This window comes from Atractosteus spatula, unplaced genomic scaffold, assembly GCF_055471065.1.
Source record: "Atractosteus spatula isolate fAtrSpa1 unplaced genomic scaffold, fAtrSpa1.hap1 Scaffold_2, whole genome shotgun sequence".
Taxonomy (NCBI): Eukaryota; Metazoa; Chordata; class Actinopteri; order Semionotiformes; family Lepisosteidae; genus Atractosteus; species Atractosteus spatula.
In genome coordinates this window covers 168,834-192,543 of record NW_028296763.1, presented here as the reverse complement: position 1 = coordinate 192,543, position 23,710 = coordinate 168,834, and the positions used below count along the sequence as shown (strand labels likewise).

Below are 23,710 nucleotides of genomic sequence, written 5' to 3'. Positions count from 1 at the left end.
CTTTTCATTCTTGTTCCCCTCTGTCTTCTCAATTCCTTTGCCTTCCTTTCCTCCTTCATCTTCCACATCTCCTTCTTGCTCCGAGTCACTTGCCTCCTCTACGGCATCTAGGAAGCATCTCTCCTGATCCCTGGCCATCTCAGGGTCTCTCCATATGCATTCTCTATATAAATGGTTTGTATCCCCACACAGAGAGCAGGTTTTCTGATAACATCTCCTCTTAGTGTGGTCCCGTGCTCCACACCTCGAGCAAGAGGTGGCGGTGCAGTCTTTATCCATGTGGCCGAAGGAACAACATTTTCTGCAGTAAGACGGCTGGTTCTGATAATATATATAGCCTTTACTTTGACCCAGGAAAAAGGCCGACGGGGGGTGCAAAAACCCGTCCGCGCGCCCAACATTCCGCCTGAGTCGCACCTGGTATCTGCGCCTCCCAGTCCAGACCCGAAATCTGTCACCAATTATTTGGGGACCTGCCAGGACATCCACATGCATCCATAGGTAAGCCGTAATAATATCATCCTCAATGAAGGGGTCATGCATGTTTACAATTATAAATCGCACATCGTCCTGAGCCAGACCCAAAATCTCAAAGTCCTGTAACCATTCATTGTTCACCATCTCCTCACACATCCCAGAGACTCTCTTGTAGATCTGATCATTGTTAAAGGTAACATCGAAAAAGCAAAAAGGCCCGTTTCCCTGCAGACATTTCACTTCACTCGGTATTGCTTTCAAAATTCCAAATAAAATCTTACATTCAAACTCGTATCTGCCCATCATTTCTTTCTCTCTCACCCATTTAAAACGCAAGGTCCATTTCAGCCGAGGAGCCTGGCTGGCCCACCCGGGGGGGGCCGGGCCCTCGGCCATTGCGGGAAATACGGCCCTCCGACGCTCTTCTCACAGGTCTTCATCGTAGCCTTCTTACAAAAAAAACACTTCCAAAAAAACAGGAACCAGCAAAACGAACCTTCTCTTTGGATCCAAACGTCTGCAGGCACGGATAGCAGTCCAACGATCTCTCCCCTGGTCTTGGCCAAAAGGCCGAGAAGCGATGCCCGACGCCGGCCTTGAGCTTGGCTTTAACTGATTTAAGGAGCCCGGTCCGCACGCGGCTGCCGGCCGCCCGGACTCCGCTCTCCCCCTCTCTTGCCTGCCTGCTTGCTCGCCTGCCTGCCCGCCAGTCCCGGGCGGGGGCCCTGCTCTTTGATCTCCTGTCAACGGCCCGACAACGACTGCAGCCGCGGGGGGCGCCAGCCGGCCGGCCTCCTTAGCTTAGGCCCCTCCCACCAGCAGCAGCCGTGCCGAGCGAGCTGCAAGCGAAGGAGAGCTGCAATGCGTGGAGAGGACGGAGCAAGCTCCTGATCCAGCTCCCTGTTCCAAAAATCCGTTTAATATGTGGTCCCCCGATGGGGGACGTATCAGATATTAAACTGATAAGAACAGATTTTTTTTTATGTTTTATTATAAATATACAAAACCAGTCAACAACACCATTTACAGAACATCATAACCAAAATCAAACCCCCAACGAAAACAACCCCTTCCAACGCTCTTTTGCAGCAGCAAATCCCCAACGCATAATATCCCACTTCACTCTTCTTGCAATGTCATGCTTTACTTTAAACATCACTGAATTTGCTGAGCCCCCACTATTGTGCTTCACCTGCTCTTCCCGAGACCCCCATAAGTAGAACTTTACTAAACTAATAAGGAACCACAGTAAAAAGGTTCTGCTCCACTTGCGCGGATTCGCTATTCCACATAAAATCACACGGTTGGACATGACAAAATCGGGAGCTATCTGACCGAAAAGCCCCCCGCACAGACCCCACACGCGTTCCGCAAAATCACAACCCCAGAATACATGTGATACAGTTTCAGGTTCAGAACAATCGGGTCGCGGACACTTGTCCTGTCTTGCCAGACCATGTCTATGAAGGACTTCCCTGACTGACAACCTGTCCCACATAGCCAGCCAATTTAAGTCCTTCAGTCGGTTTTCCAGCCCTGCTGGCTGGATCTGTCTCCATTCGGCCTCCGATACCCCAACCACTGCAGACCCACCTTTCTCTATTATGGACCTGTACACAGCCCTGTGGTCCAGAGACTCTGTTCCTCTCTTCACCGCCGGATGTTTCCTCAGCCATGTAACCGCGTGTCTGTAATGCCAGGGTAACTGCGAAGCCTTAGGTGTGGTGTTGGTCCAATCGACCAGATGTTTCATTGTAGCAGCAAACTACAACTGCACGAAACATACACACAGATGATCTGGGTTCTCATACAGGGTTTTACACAAAACCGAAACGAACACCGAGTCTAGTCGAAGTGGAAGGTCAGGAACCTCCCTGCCCCCCTCCTCCACCGGCCTGCACATGTCCGCACGCCTGATGTGTTCATATCCTCCGCCCCAGATGAAGCGGAAGATAGTTCTCACCAGGTCTCTACGAAACCTGGCGGGCAGCGGTTACACGCAGGCCAGGTGGAGAAGCAACGGCAACACATCCACTTTTAACACGAGTACCTTCCCGACATATGATAGGGACCTGCTCCGCCAAAGGCCTAACTTTTGGCTCACCTTCCTAATTTTGATCTCCCAATTCAGGCCCGCCGAGTCGTAGACGTGGAAGAAGACCCCCAGGACTTTGACGGGGCCTACCGCTAGTGTAAGGCCCCCGGTCACACCCTGCCTATCCTTCCACCTGCCAAAAAATTTAACTGTGCATTTACTCTTATTCAGGAATGCACCGGTGCTGACTGCTAGATCGTCGCAAGTCTCAGGACTCGATCAAGACTTCTGTCAGTGGTGAGGAACAGGGTTACATCGTCCGCATAAGCTGCGACTTTCGCCTGCCTCCCACCACTGCCCGGAACCACCACCCCTTCAACTAGTGGGTCACTGCGGATCCGATGCAAAAAGGGCTCTACATAAAGAACATATAATAGAGGAGACAAGGGGCACCCCTGCCTCACACCACACGCAATTGGAATTCCAATACCCAGCCGCCCATTGATGCAGACCCTTGTGATGACTCCATTATATAAAACCCTGATCCACCTTATAAAGATCTCACTTAGTCCCATCCTCCCCAAGACCGCCCAGAGGAAAGAATGATTAACCCTGTCAAACGCCTTGTTCTGATCTAGACTCACAAGCATCAGCTCTAAACCCCTATCTTCCACCCACTCAATAACGTCCCTGATAAGCTGGAGGTTCCAAGAGATCTTCCTACCCTCCACACTGCATGTCTGGTCATGACCTACCAGATCCGGCATCACCTTCCTCAGCCGTCGCCCCAACGGCCTGGCCAAGATCTTTTAATCCGTGCAGAGCAGTTGGATCGGCCTCCAGTTATCCAGATCCTCCTTCTCACCCTTCTTATAAATCAGGGACAAGACACCCATCCTCATTGTCCTGCCAAGGTCACCCACCCGCAGAATTTCCTCATAGACCTCTATCAGCATTGGCTGCAAGAGGTCCCAAAAGGTTATATAAAACTCTATTCCTGGAGCTGTACCTGTACCTTTTCGCAGCCCCGCCATAGCCTCTCTTATCTCTACATCTGTCAGACGTGCCTCCAAGCTGCCTTTGTCAATGGCCTTCCTCTCTAAACCAGCTAGCCAGTCTTCCCACAGTCCCCTGTCCACCGGTTTCTCTGAAAACAGGGTTCTGTAGAACTCTGAGGCACACCTCAACATACCTTCGATGTCCCTAGTTATCGCCCCATCCTTTTGCCTTAGGCCCTCGAAGTGAGTTCTTGTCTGCCTCGTACGGACCGAACCAAAGAACTGCGCTGTGCATTTCTCTTCGCCTTCCAAAAGGATGCCCTTCAGCCGGAAGAGGAAATCCCTCGCGCGCTCAGACCAGAAATTTTTCAGTCTGAGCTTGATCTCAGCAGCCCGCTCGGCGTCAAAGGATCCCCCCCGGTTGAAGGTCACATATAGGTCTTCTAGCTCCCGCTGCCATTCGTTCACTTCCTTCCTTTCAGCCGCCCTTCTACGCCGACAATAGCTAATCGAGTTCCTAGCCACCGCCTTCTTGCAGGCTTCCCACCAGCTCACAGCAGTCGGAAACCTCCACCTTTTTGTTTGGAAACTCTCAAGCAGCGCGACTATCAAACTTCGATAGTCCGCCTCCATCAACACTTTCGTGTTTAGTTTCCAATAATTTGCTCTGGAACCCAAAGCATCTGATATCAACTCAACAGACATCAACAAGTGGTCAGAAAACCACACCGGAGTTATCTTCTCGGCGCGCGCCGACCCCTGTAGGGTGGTAAAAATATAGTCTAGACGTCTAAAAATATCTCTTCCGTTGCTCCAACTATAGAACCTGGGAGCCTGACTAGAGCCTTTATGGCAGTCCTGCAACTGAAAAAGACTGACCATTTCCTTCCAAATTCGCACTCCAGCCCCACTCACATCACTCAAATCCATATTCAAATCACCACCCAACACCACCGCCCTATTGGTGAATAAGTGTGGCTCCAAATCCTTTAAGAAGGCTGCCTGCAGCCGCCTCTCAGCAGGTGCATAGACAGCTATCAGCCGCACCTTTTGGCCTTCCCACACACCATCCACTACTAACAGTCGCCCAGGAACTATGGAGTTAACTGCACTCGCTGTAAAATTCGGGGTCCCACATAGGATCCCCACACCCGACGAGTGCACACCACCCACACTCCACCAAGACTCACCCTTCACCCATTCATTCTTAAACACAGTCACATCGTCCTTCGATCCCAGGTGAACCTCCTGCAAGAAACAAAAGCCGAATTGGCGTTCAGCGAGGTTTTTTAAAGACGCCAATTCGCTTCGATTTTTCCTTTAGCCCTCTGGCATTTACTGTACATACCACACGACTCATGTTGGATCATAGGGGGTCTGCAGCGGCGATCCCTCACCCAAACTAAACTCCGACCTTTCCGTGCCTACAGAATCCGGAGCGCTCTCCGCCTCCCCGGAGAACTGCGAGGACCCCTCCCCCGAGGATGATGAACTTACCTCGGGATCCTCGGAGTCAGAGAGGTGAGCCTCCTTTTCCTCCCCAGTCTGCTCTAAACCTCCAGTGCTTCCTTCCTCAGGATCGCCACCAGCCATACCTTGACCCGGAGGGATGGGGTCCTCGGAGACCGTAACACCAGTGGAGTCCTCCATCAGATCATACACTCTGTTGGCCCTCTCCCTCTCCTCCCTCTGCCTCCCCAACCCCACTCTCCTCCACTACCCCTCCCCCCACCCCTTCTCCACAATCACTGATTCTTTCACAACACCCTTTTTCTTTTTCTTTTTTCTCTTTTTTACAACACCTTTCATACCACCATCACTCTCAATCTCCTCCGAGTCCGCCACACTGTTGTCATCCTCTCTTGGGTCTTCTGTGGCCAACAACTCGAAAATGTTCACCATGTGCTTTGCCGGCGGCGAGTCCGGTCCTTTTACAAACGACACAAGCACAGGCTTCCTCATTGCCGCTCTGCTAGGCTGCTTGGACCAGCCCAGGGAGTCCGAGCTCACCCTCGCCACCTCCGCCGCCCGGGACGAGACGCTTGGCCCCTCCTCTGCTGGTCTCGATGTCGCCACTGCTGCCCTCTCAGGTTCGCCGCCTCTCTCGGGTACGCCGCCTCTTTCCGGTTCACTGCCTCTCTCTGGTTCGCCGCCTCTCTCCTTCCCAGTCCATGCTCGGGAACCCCGGTAGATCCTTGGGTCTCTGGACGGTCCAGGGAGGGCGTCTCTGGGACCAGCCACTGGTGCTCTGACCGCTTCCGCGAAGCTGCGAAATTTCTCAGGGCAGGATCTGTACATGTGACCAAATGCTCCGCAAAGGTTACAAGTTGACAATGTCCCACAATTGGCCGTCTCATGGTCCGCTGCTTTACATTTCCTACAAAAGGCCCTAGTGCAGTCCACCGCCTTATGCCCTCTCTGGAAACATTTCTTACAGGACAAAGGCTGCCCCGGGTAAAACAGATATCCCTTGCTCGGGCCGATGGAGAAGTACGCTGGGGGGTGCGATACTCCATCTTCCTCAAGTGAGTTAGACCGCAGCCTGACTGAATACCGCCTTTTACAAGTCCATATATGCAGACCATCGGTAACTTTTTGCCCCGCACTTTGCACATCCACGAACCTTGAAAGGAACGTGAGGATATCCTGTTCCGGGACACGCGGGTTAAACACATGCACAGTCAACGGCCTCAATTCTCTCGCAAACAAGGGCTCCAGCAAAAAATCACTTAAGGGTGCCTGGTCTTTCTTAGACATGGCCTTCTGCCAGACTGTTTCGCACAAAATGTCCGATTCCATAGTCAGGTCAAAAATCCCTTTGGATATGAAATCCTGCACACAGGTGATGTCCTCCTTCCTTATTTCAAGCGCTTTAAGCAAAACGCTCCCTATTCGCCCATTCCGCCTTCCGTGCAGCATCTTTAACTACAAAGCGCACTGAGCACCGCATCTGTCCCTCACGGGACAGAGGGTGCCCAGCCGCTGCGTGGCGGGTCCACTCACCAGCCGAAGTTGCTGCCATCCGGAAGCCCCACTTCGCCCCCTGGGCTCAACCCAGAGCGACTACCCGTGGTGGCTTGTGATGATCTCCGGCTCCCGCCCTCCGTCGATGAGTCGTCCGCCTCGTCTGTGTTGGCTCTTCCTCCTCCTCCAGCGCAGAAAAAATCTTCGTCGTCGTCGTCTTCACACCCCCCAGCCCAGTCGTCAAGCCGTGGGCCTGCCCCGTACTTTCTGATCTGGGCCAAAAGGCCGAGAAGCGATGCCGACGCCTCTGGAGCCCGGTCCGCACGCGGCTGCCGGCCGCCCGGACTCCGCTCTCCCCCTCTCTTGCCTGCCTGCCCGCCAGTCCCGGGTGGGGGCCCTGCTCTTTGATCTCCTGTCAACGGCCCGACAACGACCGCAGCCGCGGGGGGCGCCAGCCGGCCGGCCTCCTTAGCTTAGGCCCCTCCCACCAGCAGCAGCCGTGCCGAGCGAGCTGCAAGCGAAAGCGGACCGTCGGCACCTGCGGGCAGAGGCAAGGGGCAGTGCTCTCGCGGGAGGGACGGGGACACACACACACGCCTGCCTGCCTGCCGAAAAAAAGAAAGAAAAGGTGTATATACTAAGTTTTTTGGAGGGAAAACGCCCGGCTGTCGAAAGGGGCCCGCCTGCAAGGACGGACACACACACACACACACACACACACACACACACACACACACACACACACACACACACACACACACACAAGCCACGCCTGCCTCCCAGGGAAAAGGAGGAAAAAACTAAGTTTTTTGGAGGGAAAACGCACGGGAGCCGAAAAGGGGGCCGGCCTGCTTGCCGAGAGAGTCGAGACGCGGGAAAGCGCACGGAGGGAGCACGGGAACGGGGAGGGGGAGAGAGAGACACAGAGACACAGAGACACACGGATGGATGAGAGACGAGACCGGAGAGGAAGGAGCTCCGGTCCACCTCGCTTGCTTGCTAGCTACGTCTGTCTTTTCACCGCTGAGAGAAGGTAGTGCACCGTTCCCGGAGGCGCTGCAATACCGGGCCAATGCGTGGAGAGGACGGAGCAAGCTCCTGATCCAGCTCCCTTTTCCAAAAATCCGTTTAATTTGTGGTCCCCCGATGGGGGACGTATCAGATATTAAACTGATAAGAACAGATTTTTTTTTTTATTAGAAACATATAAAACATCCAAACGGCAAAAAATACCCACCACACAAAAAATCAACCCACATGTTACTCAAAAAACACAGAAAACAACATTCAAAAACCCAACCCTCTGAAAACCAAAGCAAAATACAATTTCCCTAACCCCGTCTCAAATGCAAATCAAAGCCCACCCCCACATCTGAAAAAAACAAAACAATTACCAAAAACATGCCGACTTTTGCTATACAAAACATAATAATCACACCAACGAAAAAAGCCCCTTCCACCTCTCTTTGGCTGCGGCAAAACCCCACCTCAAAATGTCCCATTTTACCCGACATGCTATATCATATTTAACTTTATAAACGACAGCGGCTGGTGCTCCACTGACCCCATGCTCAGTGAGGTCTTTGCGCGATGCCCACAGATGATATTTCACAAAACTCATCACAAACCATAACAAAAAATTGATCCCCCATCTACGTGTTTTTGGGATTCCCCGCAGTATAACTTGTCTGGACACCACAAAGTCTGATTTCACCTGCGTTAAGAAACCCCCACACTGGTCCCATACCCTCTGTGCAAAACCGCAATCCCATAAGACGTGTGCGATGGACTCGGTTTCTTGACAGTCAGTGCGTGGGCACTTGTCCTGCCTGGAGAGACCATGTCTATATAAAGTCTCTCGAACTGGAAGTCTGTTCCACACAACCAACCAATTGAGGTCCTTCAGCTTATTTTCCAGCCCTACCGATTGCGTTTGCTTCCAGACCTCTCCCGGAACTCCCACAATAGCCGACTCCTCCTTTGCTGTAGCCAGCTGGTATAATGCCTTATGGTCCAGCAATACTGTACCTTCCTTAGCACCTGGGTGCTTTTTTAGCCATTGTACCGCATGCTTGTAATACCATGGCAACTTTTCTGCCTTGGGTGTTGTGTTTGTCCAAACTACAAGATGCTTTACTGCAGAGGCAAACCACAAGTGTGCAAAGGGGACGCACAGGTGGTCCAGACTCTCCTTCAGAAGTCTGCACAGCCCCGAGATGAAAAGTGAGTCCAATTTCACCGGCAGATCCGGCACCGCCCTACCTCCTTCCTCCACCGGCCTGTGCATATCCGCCCTCTTGATGTACTCGTATCCTCCGCCCCAAATGAAGCGGAAGATAGTCCTCACCAGCTCTCTACGGAACCTGGGAGGCAGTGGGAAAACACAGGCCAGATGGATGAGCAACGGCAATATATCCACCTTCACTACCAGGACTTTTCCTACCAGTGTCAAATGCCTACTCGGCCACAAACCTAGCTTCTGGTTCACCTTCGAGATCTTACTCTTCCAGTTAATTGTGGCAGAGTCAGCAGTGTGAAAACTGACCCCCAAGATCTTCACGGGCCCTGTTTCTAATTTGAGACCTCCTACCACATCCTGCCTGTTCTTCCATCTGCCGAAATATTTGACGGTGCACTTGCTGAGATTAAGCAGTGCCCCCGTTCCTGCCGCCATGGCGTCCGCTATCTGCAGAACCCGACAGAGAGACCTGTCAGTGGTAAGGAACAAAGTTACGTCGTCCGCGTAAGCCATCAACTTTGCCTGTGCCCCACCGCTACCCGGGACCAGTACACCCTCCACCCAAGGGTCACTCCGGATTCGTCGCAAAAAGGGCTCCAGGTATAGCACGTAGAGGAGAGGGGACAAGGGACACCCCTGCCTCACCCCACGACTAACCACGAACCCCATCCCCAACCTTCCATTCACACAAACCCTTGAGATGACCCCGTTATATAAAATCCTGAGCCATCGGATGAAAGTTTCACCAATCCCTAGTTTCTTTAAAACCTCCCAAAGGAAGGGATGACACACTCTGTCAAAGGCTTTACTTTGATCCAGGCTTACAAGTATGAGCTCCAGGCCCCTTTCCTCTACCCATTCTATGATGTCTCTCACCAGCTGGAGATTCCAGGCTAGTTTCCTACCTTCCACGCTGCAGGTCTGATCCCTGCAGACCAGACCCGGCATCACCTTCCTCAGCCGTCTACTCAGCACCCTGGCCAAGATCTTATAGTCAGTGCAGAGCAATTGGATCGGCCTCCAGTTTTCCAGGTCCTCCTTGTCCCCCTTCTTAAAAATCAAAGACAGAACTCCAGTTTTCATAGTTCCCGTTAATTCCCCTGACTCCAAGATCTCGTTAAAAACTTCTAGCAGGATAGGCTGCAGTTTATCCCAAAACACCACGTAAAAATCAATGGGCAAGCCATCAATTCCGGGAGCCGTACCCCTCCGCATCCCCGCCATGGCTTCCCTTAGTTCCTCACCTGAAAGCTCTCCCTCCAGTTCAGGCATACCCTCCTCTTCCCTCACTATTCCCGCTAACCACTCCTCCCACAAGTCAGTGTCCACTGGTTTCCCAGTGAACAGTTCTCTGTAAAACTCAGAGGCACACCTGACCATATCAGCTGGGTCAGAGGTAACGGAACCGTCTTTTTGTTTTAGCCCTTCCACCAAAGTTCTGGCTTGCCGAGAACGCACCGAGCCGAAAAACAAAGCCGAGCATTTCTCATCCCTTTCTCTCCAATTGCCCTTCGCTCTAAAAAGGAAATCGTTGGCTCGCGCCAACCACCACTCTTTCATCCGAAGCCTGATCTCTGCCGCCTTCGGTGCGTCAAAAGAGCCTCCCTGATTAAATTCCTCATAGAGGGTCTGTAAATAATGTTGGAGCTGATCTAAATCCTCCCTCTCTTTCCGTCTCCTGTCTCGGCAATATTTGACCGATTCCTTACATATAACTCTTTTACACATCTCCCACCAATTAACAGCGGTCAGATATTTCCATCTCTGGCTGCAGAGACTCTCAATCAGGCCAAATATCCTGCTTCTGTACTCAACCTCGGACAACACCTTAATATTTAGCCTCCAGTAACCTGATCTGGGGCCTGGGTCATCCGAGGTCAGACAGGCAGACAGCAACATGTGGTCAGAGAACCATACCGGAACGATTTGTCCTACCGTAGACAATCCACTTAGGGTAGTGAAGATGTAATCCAGTCTCCTGAAGATATCCTTGCCGTTGCTCCAAGTAAACTGTTTAGAGGCCGGACCCGAGATGTTAAGGCCGTCCTGCAATTTAAAATGACTCACCAACTCTCTCAGGGCTCGCGCCCCTGCCCTATTTGTGTCACCAATGTCAACATTAAAATCTCCGCCCATCACTACCGCTCTGTTGGTAAATAGGAGTGGCTCTATCTTTTTTATAAAGTCTGCCTGAAGGCGCCTTTCAGCCGGTCCATACACCGCTATCAGGCGCACTTTCAAGCCGTCCCACACCCCATCCACTACCAATAAACGCCCCGGAACTACCACACAAACTTCTCCCCCCACAAAATTTGACACCCCACATAAAATCCCGATGCCTGAAGAGTGCACCCCTCCAATGCTCCACCAGGACTCTCCTTTTTGCCATTCTTTCTTAAAGTCCGCCACATCCTTCTGTGACCCCAAATGAACCTCCTGAACAAAACAAAAGCCGAACTGGCGACTTGCAAGGTCTTTGAAGACGCCAGTCCGCTTCGCTGGGTTCCTCAAACCCCTCACATTAATCGTACAAATAATACGACTCATGGCGGGTTATGAGGGGCTTGTACCCTAGTCGCCGCTTCCTGGCTAACCTCTGAGTTGTCTGTGTCAGCTGATGCCGAATCACTCTCCTCCTCACCGGAGTGCTGCAGGCTCCCCTCCCCCGAGGAAGATGACTCGCTCTCGGGATCCCTGGAGACTTGCGGGTGAGCCGGCTGTTCTATCTCCTTTGAACCCCCTGCCTCCATCTCACTTCCCTCACTAGCCACTGCCGGCTCACCTTGACCTGGAGGAATTGGCTCCTCGCTCACCTCCACCTCCTCTGGTTCCTCGGGGGTGACTGAAACGGCAGAAAGAGTACAGCCCTCCACCTCCAATCCCTCCCCCGACCTTCTCCCCCTTGCTTTCACCCTCCCCACCACCTCTTCACCTTTCTTTCCCGTCGTTCCCCCCGCACCCTCCACCTTTTCGAAAACAGACTCGAGAGATTTCCCGGATGCTACCCCCTCCCTGCCACTGTCTTCCTCCACTCCCTCTGAATCGCTGCCTAAAGTCTCAATAGGCAGCCCCAGGAAACGATTTTGCATCCTCAACATGGCGCGTCGTAAATCAGGGCCCTTCGACCCTCTCCCTCCCTTCCTCTTTGCAGACCTACTTAGGACCGGGGACCAGCTCGGGGACTCTGGTCGGCCTTCTGGGACCATATCGGCCCAGGACCTGGACTTTGGGTGTTCGTCACCCGCTTCCCCCGCCCCCTCTGCTGCTTGCCCTGGTCCACCCTTATCCCCCTCCTTAGGTTTCCCCACAGTCCCGAAAAAAATAAACGGACCACCGGAGGGTCCTGGTAAGTCCAGTCTCGGATCCTTGGTGGGAGCCTTCACAATTTCCGCGAAGCTCTTCTGCTTCCTGGGACACGAGCGATACACGTGACCCGCCGACCCACACAGATCACAGGTCAGCACCTGTCCGCAGTCCTTCGCCTCGTGTCCCTCCGCACCGCACCTCCTGCAGAAACCTCCCGGGCAGTTCGCTGCGATGTGTCCCTGTTGCAAACACTTTTTACACGTCAGGGGCTGCCCTGGGTAGAAAAGGTAGCCCCTGTTTGACCCGATATTAAAGTAGGCAAGGGGATGCAAAACGCCCTCTTCTCCAGACAGCTTAGGTCGGAGCCTGACCAAATACCTCCTCCTCCCGGTCCAGACACCCGCCTCGTCCACCACTTTGCTTCCGGCCCCTTGAATGTCCACAAACCTGGCTAAGAACATCACAATGTCTCGCTCTGGTAACAACGTGTTAAAGAGGTGGACGGTAAGCGTCCTCAGCTCCCTCGCAAAGAGAGGCTCCATCAAAAACAAAGACATCGGAAAAGAATTTTTCCCCGATTGCGCCTTCTGCCACACAGTCTCGCACAACTTGTCCGACTCCATCGTCAAATCAAAAATGCCTTTAATCGGAAAATCCTGCAAACTAGTGATGTCCTTGACCTTAATCCCCAGTGCATGAAACAAAATGTCTCTTTCAAACTTGTCCCTCTTCATCCAGATGGCTTTATCTTCCGCCTTCTTAACCACGAAGCGCACTGTGCACCGCATCTGTCCCTCACGGGACAGAGGGTGCCCAGTCGCGGGTCCACTCACCCGCCGCCGCCGCCACCATCTGGAAGCCCCACTTCGCCCCCTGGGCTCAACCCAGGGCGACTACCCGTGGTAGCTTGGACTCCGCGGCCTCCTTCCTCCTCCGGTGGGTTGCTCCTCCTCCCTCTGGTTGGCTCTCGGTCTCCCTCCTCTCCGCCGCCGCCGCCGCCGCCGTCTTCTCCGTCGTCGTCTTCTCGTCCCCCAGCCAAGTCCTCAAGCCGCGGGCCTGCCACGTACTTTTCAGATCTTGGCCAAAAGGCCGAGAAGCGATGCCCCTAAAGGCGCGGACCGACGCGCGGGCGTTCCGCTGGCGCACAGTGGCGCAGGCCGACTCTCCTCTGGAGCCCGGGACCCGCGCAGCTGCCGGCCTCCCTGCAGCCAGAGGCCTGCCGCCGGACTCTGCTCCCCCTCTCTCTTGCCTGCCTGCCTGCCTTCCTGCCAGTCCCGGGCGGGGGCCCTGCTCTTTGATCTTCTGTCAACGGCCCGACAACGACCGCAGCCGCGGGGGGCGCCAGCCGCCCGGCCTCCTTAGCTTAGGCCCCTCCCACCGGCAGCAGCTGTGCCCAACCAGCTGCAAGCGAAAGCGGACCGCCAGCACCTGCGGGCAGAGGCAAGGGGCAGCTCTCTCTCTCGGGAGGGACGGGGACGCGCGCGCGCACACGCCTGCCTGCCTGCCGAAAAAAAAGAAAGAAAAGGTGTATATACTAAGTTTTTTGGAGGGAAAACGCCCGGCTGTCGAAAGGGGCCCGCCTGCAAGGACGGACACACACACACACACACACACACACACACAAGCCACGCCTGCCTCCCAGGGAAAAGGAGGAAAAAACTAAGTTTTTTGGAGGGAAAACGCACGGGAGCCGAAAAGGGGGCCGGCCTGCTTGCCGAGAGAGTCGAGACGCGGGAAAGCGCACGGAGGGAGCACGGGAACGGGGAGGGGGAGAGAGAGACACAGAGACACAGAGACACACGGATGGACGAGAGACGAGACCGGAGAGGAAGGAGCTCCGGTCCACCTCGCTTGCTTGCTAGCTACGTCTGTCTTTTCACCGCTGAGAGAAGGTAGTGCACCGTTCCCGGAGGCGCTGCAATACCGGGCCGATGCGTGGAGAGGACGGAGCAAGCTCCTGATCCAGCTCCCTGTTCCAAAAATCCGTTTAATATGTGGTCCCCCGATGGGGGACGTATCAGATATTAAACTGATAAGAACAGATTTTTTTTTGTTTTTAAATATATTTTATGACAAAAGACATCATAAACAACCATAATCAAACCATAATCACAACAACAACGCTGTCCATAACAGAAAACAAAACCCTGTAACAGAACAAAAAGCAAAAACCCAAAACACTCCTCATTACCATAACCCCACCCCTTATTCTAATGAACACACACCCTCCAAGAACTAAACTCTCTTAAAACTCAGAATCAACCTTTCTCCTCTAAATATCCATCAGGGATTTCCATTTTTCTTTCACCGCATGATAGCTCCAATTACGTAAGTCAGCTGCTATCATGCATTTGACATCCCACACAACTTTGTTCCATACTCCCCTCACACTCCGCAACACCCCTTTTTTTACTAACACATTTCTGGCAGCCCATAATTCTAACTTAACACAACTGATCAGAAACCATAAAACAAAAGCAGTCTTTTTTGTTCTCCCCCTCCCCCCGACGCCATACATTAAGGTCGCCAGATTGATTTTAAAACTTGTCTCTAACGTTTCCAATAAAGGCGCACATTTCCCCCACACACACTGTGCAAAATGACAAAACCAAAACACATGTTCAATCGACTCGACAGCTTGGCAGTCCGCTTGTGGGCATCCGGCCTGCCTGGTGAGCTTGTGCTTATACAAAATGTCCCGCACCGGAAGTCTCTTCCATGCCACCAGCCAGTTCAGGTCCAGCATGTCGAGCCTCAGTCCTTTAGGCTGAACTCTTTTCCAGGTCTTTGTGGCAACACCCCCGACGATCGTGGCTTCCCCCTGCTCCATCACAGCGCGGTACAGCGCCCTGTGGTTCGCCAGAGGAGGATCTTTCCCTGTCAGATGACTTTTCACCCAGGAGACTGCATGCCTGTAATGCCACGGTAAGTCCTCCCCGTGCGGGACATCATTCCTCCAGCCAGTAAGGTGTCGCATGCTGCTGGCGAGCCAAAACCTTGCAAAAGACTGAGAGCTGTGCGTTACTGGTTGACTTAAAGCGGCGCATAACCCTGACACATACAGGCAGTTAAGTTTAATGGGGATATTTGGAACCCCCCTACCTCCCTTTTCGATTGGACGGTACATGTCGATGCGCTTGATGTACTCATATTTCTTGTTCCATAAGAAATCAAAGGTTACTTTAACAAGATATCTGTTGTATCTTGCAGGCATTGGGAAGACATAGGCGAGGTGTATCAGAGCGGGTAAGACTTCTGTCTTTAATATTACAACCTTCTCCACAAAAGTTAAAAGTCTATCGCTCCATCGCTGCAGTCTCAACCTTGTGACTTCTAAAGTTTGCAACCAGTTTTGATGCACCATCCCCTGATCTTGAAAAGAGATGCCCAATACTTTCAAGGGGCCCTTACAAAAGTCCAACCCATATATCCCTCCCTCCCTCTCCCTCCATAACCCGAAAAACTTTACCTTACTCTTTTGTTTGTTCAGTCTGGCCCCTGACACCTTAGCAAAATCCTCAAAAAGGACCAGAGCTTTATGCAGGCCATGGTCGGAGGTCAGTATCAGCGTGACGTCATCCGCATACGCAGACAACTTGACACGCTCTCCGCCACTCCCAGGCACTAACAGCCCGTCCACATCTGGGGTCATGTTTATCATCCTCACAAACGGTTCTATGTAGAGGATGAACAGCAACGGGGACAAGGGGCAACCTTGCCTCACTCCGGAGTTTTGTCTCACGAACTTCCCGATGAAGCCGTTGACCACAACTCTGCTGCCCACCTGTGCATACAAAATCCTCAGCCAGCCGATAAAAGTGTGTCCGAAGCCCATTCGTTCCATCACTTGCCACAAGAATGAGTGCGATACTTTATCAAACGCCTTCTCCAGGTCTAGGTTGGCTAAAACTAGTGGCAGGTTCCTTTGTTCTGACCACGCAACTACATCTCTAATGAGCTGCAGAGACCAGCTGATCCTTCTCCCTTTCACACCACAAGTTTGATCCTTGCCTACCAGACCCTATTACCTCTTTCAAACGATTGACCAGTACCTTGGCAATGAGCTTATAATCGGTACACAACATAGTGAGCGGCCCCCAATTCCCCAAGTCCGTTGTCTGCCCTTTCTTAATAAGGTCAAGACCCCCTCACGCATTGAGTCACCTAACCTTCCTTTAGTGACGACCTCTGTTGTTATTTTGAGCATTATAGGCCCTAGTATGTCCCAAAAAGCCTTGTAAAATTCTGCAGGTAAGCCGTCTAAGCCCGGTGCCTTCCTGTTTTTTATCCCGGCTAGTGCTTCTTTAAGTTCTTCTAGACTAATAGGCCTTTCCAAGAAACACCTGCCACTCTCCGACACCCGCGCAGAAATACACTCAAGCGCAGCGGACTCCGATGCTTCTCCTACAGTTTCTCCAGAGAAGAGTTCCTGATAGTACGCATGGACCGCCTTCAGCATGCCATCAGTGTCTTCCACTATCTTGTCAACACCTACGCGGACCCCACTCATACTTCTTCTGTTTTGAAGTTTCCTCACCTGCCTGAACAAGAAGGAGGCGCATGTCTGTTGTTGCAACAGGGAATCGATACGGGCCTTAAACAGAAAGCTTCTAGCTCTTTGCTGATGATAAGCTTTCAACCTGGCCCTGACATCTGCTATCTCCTCCATGTCAACTTCCACCCCCTCATTAAGCTGAGAATAGAGGCTAATCAATTCCTGCTGCAAGATCCTCCCTTCCTTTACTTCACTCCTCCGGCGATTTAGGTTGTACTCCTTCGTGAACTTTCTGATTCTTTTCTTTACTACCTCCCACCAGTCCAGAGCCGAAATATAGCTCTTCTTTGCGCCCCACCACTCATTCAGCTTGGATGCCATACACTTAAGGTAAGGCTCCTCACTCAATACCTCCACATTCATTCGCCAAAAGCCCCTGCCATACAATCTGTGCTGAAGACGCAATTCAACCTCGACGATGGTGTGGTCGGAGCACCACGTTGGCTGGACAGCAGCTCTCTCCACTGTCACTTCCCTTGAGGCGAAAACGTAATCCAGGCGTCTTGCAACACCTGCTGTGTTCCTCCAAGTCATCGCCACTGCTCCGGGTGCAACTCGGGAAAAGCAATCCACTAAGTTAAAACGCGTCAAAAGCACTCGCAGCTGTTTCCCCCCCGCATCCTCCCGGCTGCTGAGGTCCACATTGAAATCTCCACCTATGACGAGAGTTTTGTTTGTAGCACAAAGCGGGTATAGCTCTTTAAAAAAATCTGCCCTCAAGGAGCCTATTGCAGGGGCATACACTGAAACAAACCTAAAATTATTGTTACCAAAACACACATCCACACTCAAGGCCCTCCCAGGCACTATTACATTGCACTCTTCCACAATCATTTCGCGATTGCCAAATAAAATCCCCACACCCGACGAGTGGACCCCTCCCACACTCCACCGAGACCCACCCTTGTCCCAGTCCCTCGTAAAAGCCACAACGTCCTTGTCGTTCTTCAGGTGCACTTCCTGCAAAAAGCACACATCAAAGTTTAGGCTTTTCAAGGAAAGAAACACTGTTGTTCTCTTCACCCTGTCTCTTAGCCCCCTCGCATTGAGAGTAGCTAGCTTCATCTCGGATACTGATTAGGTCTTCCCTTCCCATTTCCTAATAATCTTCATGGCCGCGATGTACACGTCCCTGACCTCCGACTCCTTGTGCCCATACACGTACAATCCAGAGACCTTTCTAGTTTTCCCATCACTTTCAATCTTAACCCCCGGGAAAGACCTTAAAACATTTTTAAGCCCCCCGGCCCGATTAGGAAACTTTATGCTCCCCTCCATCCATTTACACCTTTTCAGGAAACTAGAAGATGCTTCTAGGTACTTCACTATTCCGCCATCTCTTTTGAATGCACCTGCCGCAAAGGCCGCCTTTGCCATGCCCTCATTGTTTCGCCACTTCCTCTCAATGTCCCGCAGAAGAATCCTTTTAGAGCCGATTTCCGCGTGTGTCTCCCCATACAGCCGGAAACGCCGGATCTCACTCCCTTCGCGCACGCAATCGTAACGAATGTCCCTCTGCGATATCTGCTGTTCCTCAAAATCGACGGGCCATATAACCTTAACGCTCCTCTCATCCCATTTACAGAGCTCTACAAAGTCCCGTGGAAGTTCCGAGTCCAGCCAGAGGCCTTCCTCCTCCCCTCGCCTTGGGACTGCACTGGCCGTCAAGTCCTGGGTAAGTACAATACCGCTTCCGTCGTCAATGCCTTCAGTTTCAGGGACGAATGGTGTTCCAGTGGATTCTGAGGAGCCGCTGTCACCAAGCTCCCCATGCTCCTCTACCCGGACCTCTCCTTCCTCTTCCTCCACCCGGCACGGAAAAGGGGCTGGAGCCTCAGACACCTGCCTGTCGCCCGGGGACGGTTCCTCCGGATCTCTGCCCGCTTTTTTTGCAAAAAGCTCATCGGATCCGGCAGCCTTCCTCTTAACTGACTTTTTGGAGGACGAAGCACCATCTTCCTCCTCCTCCTCCGCTCTATCCCCCCAGTCTCTCTGTGGGGCCACGCCCTCCATCTCACTCACCACGTCCTTTAAAAAAGGCAGCCCGGGTGTATCAAGGCTGATGTCCTCTCCAGGGGGGCCCGTCTCCATCTCCTCGTTTACCATCCGCTCCTCACTGTCTCCTGGGACACCTTCCTCAGCTGCCTCCAGTTCCACTGGAGGATCTTCTGCCGAGCTTCCCAACACGCCCGTGCCAGCTGCCTCGCTCCCGGAGTCCCTTTGGCCTGCAGACACAGCTTCCTCATCCTTCCGTAGCCTGCCAATGGCTGCGGAATAGCTCCTAGCCTTTTTGGGGCACTCCCTATAGGCATGGCCTGGTGTTCCACATAAATTGCATTTAATGTCCTCTGTGCAAGCAGACGCGACGTGTCCGATACCATCACACCTTCTACATATCTGCTCTATACAGTTCAGAGCTATATGACCCTCTTGACCACAGCGCCTGCACGTGAGGGGCTGGCCCGGATAAAACAAGTACCCATTGTTTGATCCAATAGTGAAGGAAGCTGGCGGGTGGAGCAAACCGTCGCTTGCCTGCGCACTGAACCTGAATTGTACTCGGTACCGTCTTTTTCCACTCCAGTATTTCTTCCTATCAAGCAATTTGACCCCTTCGTCCTGCACATCCACAAAGCGTTTGAGGAAGCTCACAATGTCCTCCTCCGCCATGTAAGGATTGAACACATGCACTGTTAATGGCCGCAGTTCTCTTGCAAATAAAGGGTCAATATAAAAACGTCTGAGCGGCTCTTCGTTTCGGTGCTCACTAGCAAGTGACCAAACATCATTGCATTTAGTGTCAGAAATCAAAGTGAGGTCAAATACCTTCTTCCCGGGAAAGTCCTGTAGGCAGTAAGTGTCCTCCGGGTGCACACCCAAAGCCTTCTCCAGAACCACTTCTTCGAAAGTATCCCTGTAGACCAACTCCTGGGCTCCTTCCTCCTCTTTCAAGACGAACCGGATCGTATTCCTCAGCCTCGCCTCTCTGGTGCTCGGTCTTCTCTCCATCCTTCCGAAATGGCCTTCCTGCCAGTCCCGGGCGGGGGCCCTGCTCTTTGATCTTCTGTCAACGGCCCGACAACGACCGCAGCCACGGGGGGCGCCAGCCGCCCGGCCTCCTTAGCTTAGGCCCCTCCCACCGGCAGCAGCTGTGCCCAACCAGCTGCAAGCGAAAGCGGACCGCCAGCACCTGCGGGCAGAGGCAAGGGGCAGCTCTCTCTCTCGGGAGGCACGGGGACGCGCGCGCGCACACACGCCTGCCTGCCTGCCTGCCGAAAAAAAAGAAAGAAAAGGTGTACATACTAAGTTTTTTGGAGGGAAAACGCCCGGCTGTCGAAAGGGGCCCGCCTGCAAGGACGGGGACACACACACACACACACACACACACACACACACACACACACACACACAAGCCACGCCTGCCTCCCAGGGAAAAGGAGGAAAAAACTAAGTTTTTTGGAGTGAAAACGCACGGGAGCCGAAAAGGGGGCCGGCCTGCTTGCCGAGAGAGTCGAGACGCGGGAAAGCGCACGGAGGGAGCACGGGAACGGGGAGGGGGAGAGAGAGACACAGAGGCACAGAGACACACGGATGGACGAGAGACGAGACCGGAGAGGAAGGAGCTCCGGTCCACCTCGCTTGTTTGCTAGCTACGTCTGTCTTTTCACCGCTGAGAGAAGGTAGTGCACCGTTCCCGGAGGCGCTGCAATACCGGGCCGATGCGTGGAGAGGACGGAGCAAGCTCCTGATCCAGCTCCCTGTTCCAAAAATCCGTTTAATATGTGGTCCCCCGATGGGGGACATATCAGATATTAAACTGATAAGAACAGATTTTTTTTTTTTGTTTTTACACAATAATACAAAAAGAACAAAAATCAAAAACCCCAAACATAACCAAACAACAACGTTATCCCAAAAGTCAAACTACCAAAAAAACAACAAAACCCAAAAAAACCATGGAACACCAAAATTTCCCTAATCCCGCACCTTATTCAAATCACATCCTCCCTTCCCAAATTTTTCCCATTTCTACAAAGAATACAAACACCCTTAACACCAAACTCCCCCCTCAACACATTTTAGACCATAATACACAGACACAAAGTTAAACCATCGCCTCAGGGTCCTCTAAACAGCGAAAACAAACCTTTCCACCTCTCTTTGGCCGCTGCAAAGCCCCACCGCAAAACGTCCCTTTTAATTCTCCCGCACACATCTGCTCTAATTCTCCCCACCACCATCCTACTTGTGACTTGCACATTGTGCTTGACTAAGTCATCCCTTGACGCCCAGATATGAAACTTAATAATGCTGAGCGTGACCCAGAGCAAAAAATTGACACTCCATTTCTTGACACGAGGCATTCCCCTCATAATCAGAGCGAAAGTTAAAACAAAGTCCTTTGTCACCAAAAAACACAAACTGGCGCTTTGGCTCCACACTTCTCTCGCAAACCTACAGTCCCACAAATCATGCTTTATGGACTCAACGTCCTTACAAGACATCCTGGGACACAGGGGCTGTCTCGACAGTCCGTGCTTACACATGGTTTCCCCGGACTGCCATCCTGCCCCACACCCCCAGCCAGTTCAGGTCTTTATGACGGTTGTCCAAACCACTTGGCTGAATCCTCCTCCATACTTCCGTAGTCACCCCCAGCACAGCCGGACTCTCCTCCTGCCTTATCATGCCGTACATGCGTCTATGGTCCAAAAGTACCTGCCCCTCTAACCTCAGGGTGCTTTTTAATCCATTCGATCGCATGCTTGTAATGCCACGGGGGTTTTCGGCCTTTGGGGTAGCATTTGACCAAATTACCAAATGTCTCACAACATGAGACATCCACAACAGGACAAAGAATCTGCACGGATGGGACACCGAAGCATGCAATAGCAAACACAATCTAGAAATGAAAAGACAATCCAACTTCAAGGGGATATCTGGAACCCCCCTGCCACCCTCCTCCACTGCTCTGTACATATCAATTCTCCGGATATATTCATACTTTCCACTCCAGATAAAACTGAATACTGCTCTCACGACCTTTCTCCGATAGCACCCAGGTAGAGGGAACACTTCCGCTAAATAGAGCAGAAGCGGCAGGATGTCTACCTTTAGCACTAAAACCTTCCCTACCAAGGACAAAGGTCTTTGACGCCAAAGGCCCAACCTTTGATACATTATCCGCAGACGCCCTTCCCAATTGATAGCAGCTGAACCAGATGCCTGAAATAGGATCCCCAATACTTTAACAGGCCCATCCGCTACCGGGATCCCACCAACTGCATCTTTCCTATCTTTCCATGTTCCAAAATATTTGATTGTACATTTATTCACATTTAAGAAAGCCCCAGTCCCAACCGTAAAATCCTGAATAATTGCTAAAACTCTATACAAACTCACATCCGAACTTAAAAACAAAGAGACGTCGTCCGCATAAGCGGCTACCTTAACTCTCAGCCCACCACTCCCTGGAATAAGGATGCCCTCCACCAAACGATCACCGCGTATTTTCTTCAACAGGGGCTCAAGATATAAAACATACAGCAGCGGAGACAAGGGACATCCCTGTCGCACTCCCCGCTGGACAACAAAACTTCCCCCTAAAAAACCATTCACACACACGCTGGATTCAGCATCCTTGTAGAGGACCCGTACCACCCCACAAAACTTTCGCTACATCCTAAGCGCCTCAGGGCCTCCCAAAGGAAGCCATGGTGGACCCTATCGAAAGCTTTATTTTGATCCAAGTTAACCATCATGAGGGGGAGACCTCTATCCTCTACCCACTCTACTATATCTCTAATCAACTGCAAAGTCCAACTAGCTCTGCGACCCTCCACCCCACATGTTTGGTCTATGCCCACCATGGTTCCCATCACCCGCCTTAAACGACGACCCAGCAGTCTAGCGAGGATCTTATAATCGCTACATAAGAGCTGAATGGGTCTCCAATTATCTAAAACACTTTTATCCCCCTTCTTATGTATCAACATAATAATACCCCTCCTCATCGTCAACCCCAGGCCCTTACCGGCGAGGATTTCCTTAAAAACTTCCATCAAAAGGGGCTCCAATTGATCCCAAAAAGCACGATAAAATTCTATCGGAAGGCCATCCACCCCCGGGACACTACCTGTCCTCAAACCTAACATTGCATCCCTCAATTCAACGGAAGACAGACTTTGGTCTAATTCAGAGGCATCAAAAGAACAGTCAATCCTCTCCAATAAACTGTCCCACACTTCCCGTCTGACTGTTTCCTCCGAAAATAAGTCCTTATAATAATTTGTGGCGCATGTCACCATCTCTTCCATATCCTCCGTGATTCTTCCATCAGCCATCTTAAGCTCCCTTAGGAGTGTCCTCTCCTGTCTGGCTCGCACAGTACCAAAAAACTGCGCCGAGCATTGTTCATCCTTCTCCAAAGCCACACCTTTTATTCTAAAAAAGAAGTCTCTGGCCTTCCTCATCCTTGCCTCTCTGAGTGTGGACTTTAACTTCGAAGCCTTCTCTTCCTGAAAGGTGCCAGTAAGGTTACAATCCGCATACAAAGCCTCAAGTTCTTTTTGCAGTGCAACAAGCATTTTCTTCTCTTCGTACCTCCTTTTTCTGCAATACGAAATAGTGAGGCACGCGACCTTCCTCTTACATGCCTCCCACCATTCAATTTTCGATGTAAAATCAGAAAGCTTGTTCTTAAAGCTATCAATAAAATCCGAAATTAAAACGCGGTAACCTACCTCTTCTAAAACTGACACATTCATTCTCCAACAACTCACACCAAAACGCGGGCGAACAGACTCAAAGGAAACCAGCAAAACCATGTGATCCGAAAACCAGTTAGGTATCACATGCAGCCTCTGAATTTTACAGTTCCGTGAAGTAAAAACATAATCCAACCGGCGCCTATGGCCTCTACTATTTTCCCATGTAAAATGTTTAGCCCCCTGTTTAAATTCTTTAAAACAATCCCTCAATTTAAAACGTTGAATTAATTCCCTCAACCTCCGTGCACTCCCACCTTGCGTGTCTGAGATATCTATGTTAAAGTCTCCCCCTAAAAAAACCTCCCTGTTTGTATATAACCAAGGCTCCAGATCCTTCAAAAAGGAGGGCTGCAAAGCTCTCTCCGC

At 51.8% G+C, this 23,710-nt stretch overlaps 3 non-coding genes and 1 pseudogene across 3 annotated transcripts; all 4 read right to left on the bottom strand.

The window, feature by feature from the left end:
* Positions 1-1,328: 1,328 nt before the first annotated feature.
* Positions 1,329-1,488, bottom strand: LOC148808686 (U2 spliceosomal RNA; annotated as a pseudogene).
* A 6,017-nt stretch (positions 1,489-7,505) lies between these two features.
* Positions 7,506-7,689, bottom strand: LOC148808685 (U2 spliceosomal RNA). The gene has a single exon (XR_016087958.1). It is a non-coding gene; the product is annotated as a U2 spliceosomal RNA (small nuclear RNA).
* Positions 7,690-13,909: 6,220 nt separating this feature from the next.
* On the bottom strand, positions 13,910-14,102 carry LOC148808684 (U2 spliceosomal RNA). The gene has a single exon (XR_016087955.1). It is a non-coding gene; the product is annotated as a U2 spliceosomal RNA (small nuclear RNA).
* Positions 14,103-20,252: 6,150 nt separating this feature from the next.
* On the bottom strand, positions 20,253-20,445 carry LOC148808683 (U2 spliceosomal RNA). Its single transcript, XR_016087964.1, has one exon. It is a non-coding gene; the product is annotated as a U2 spliceosomal RNA (small nuclear RNA).
* Positions 20,446-23,710: the final 3,265 nt, after the last annotated feature.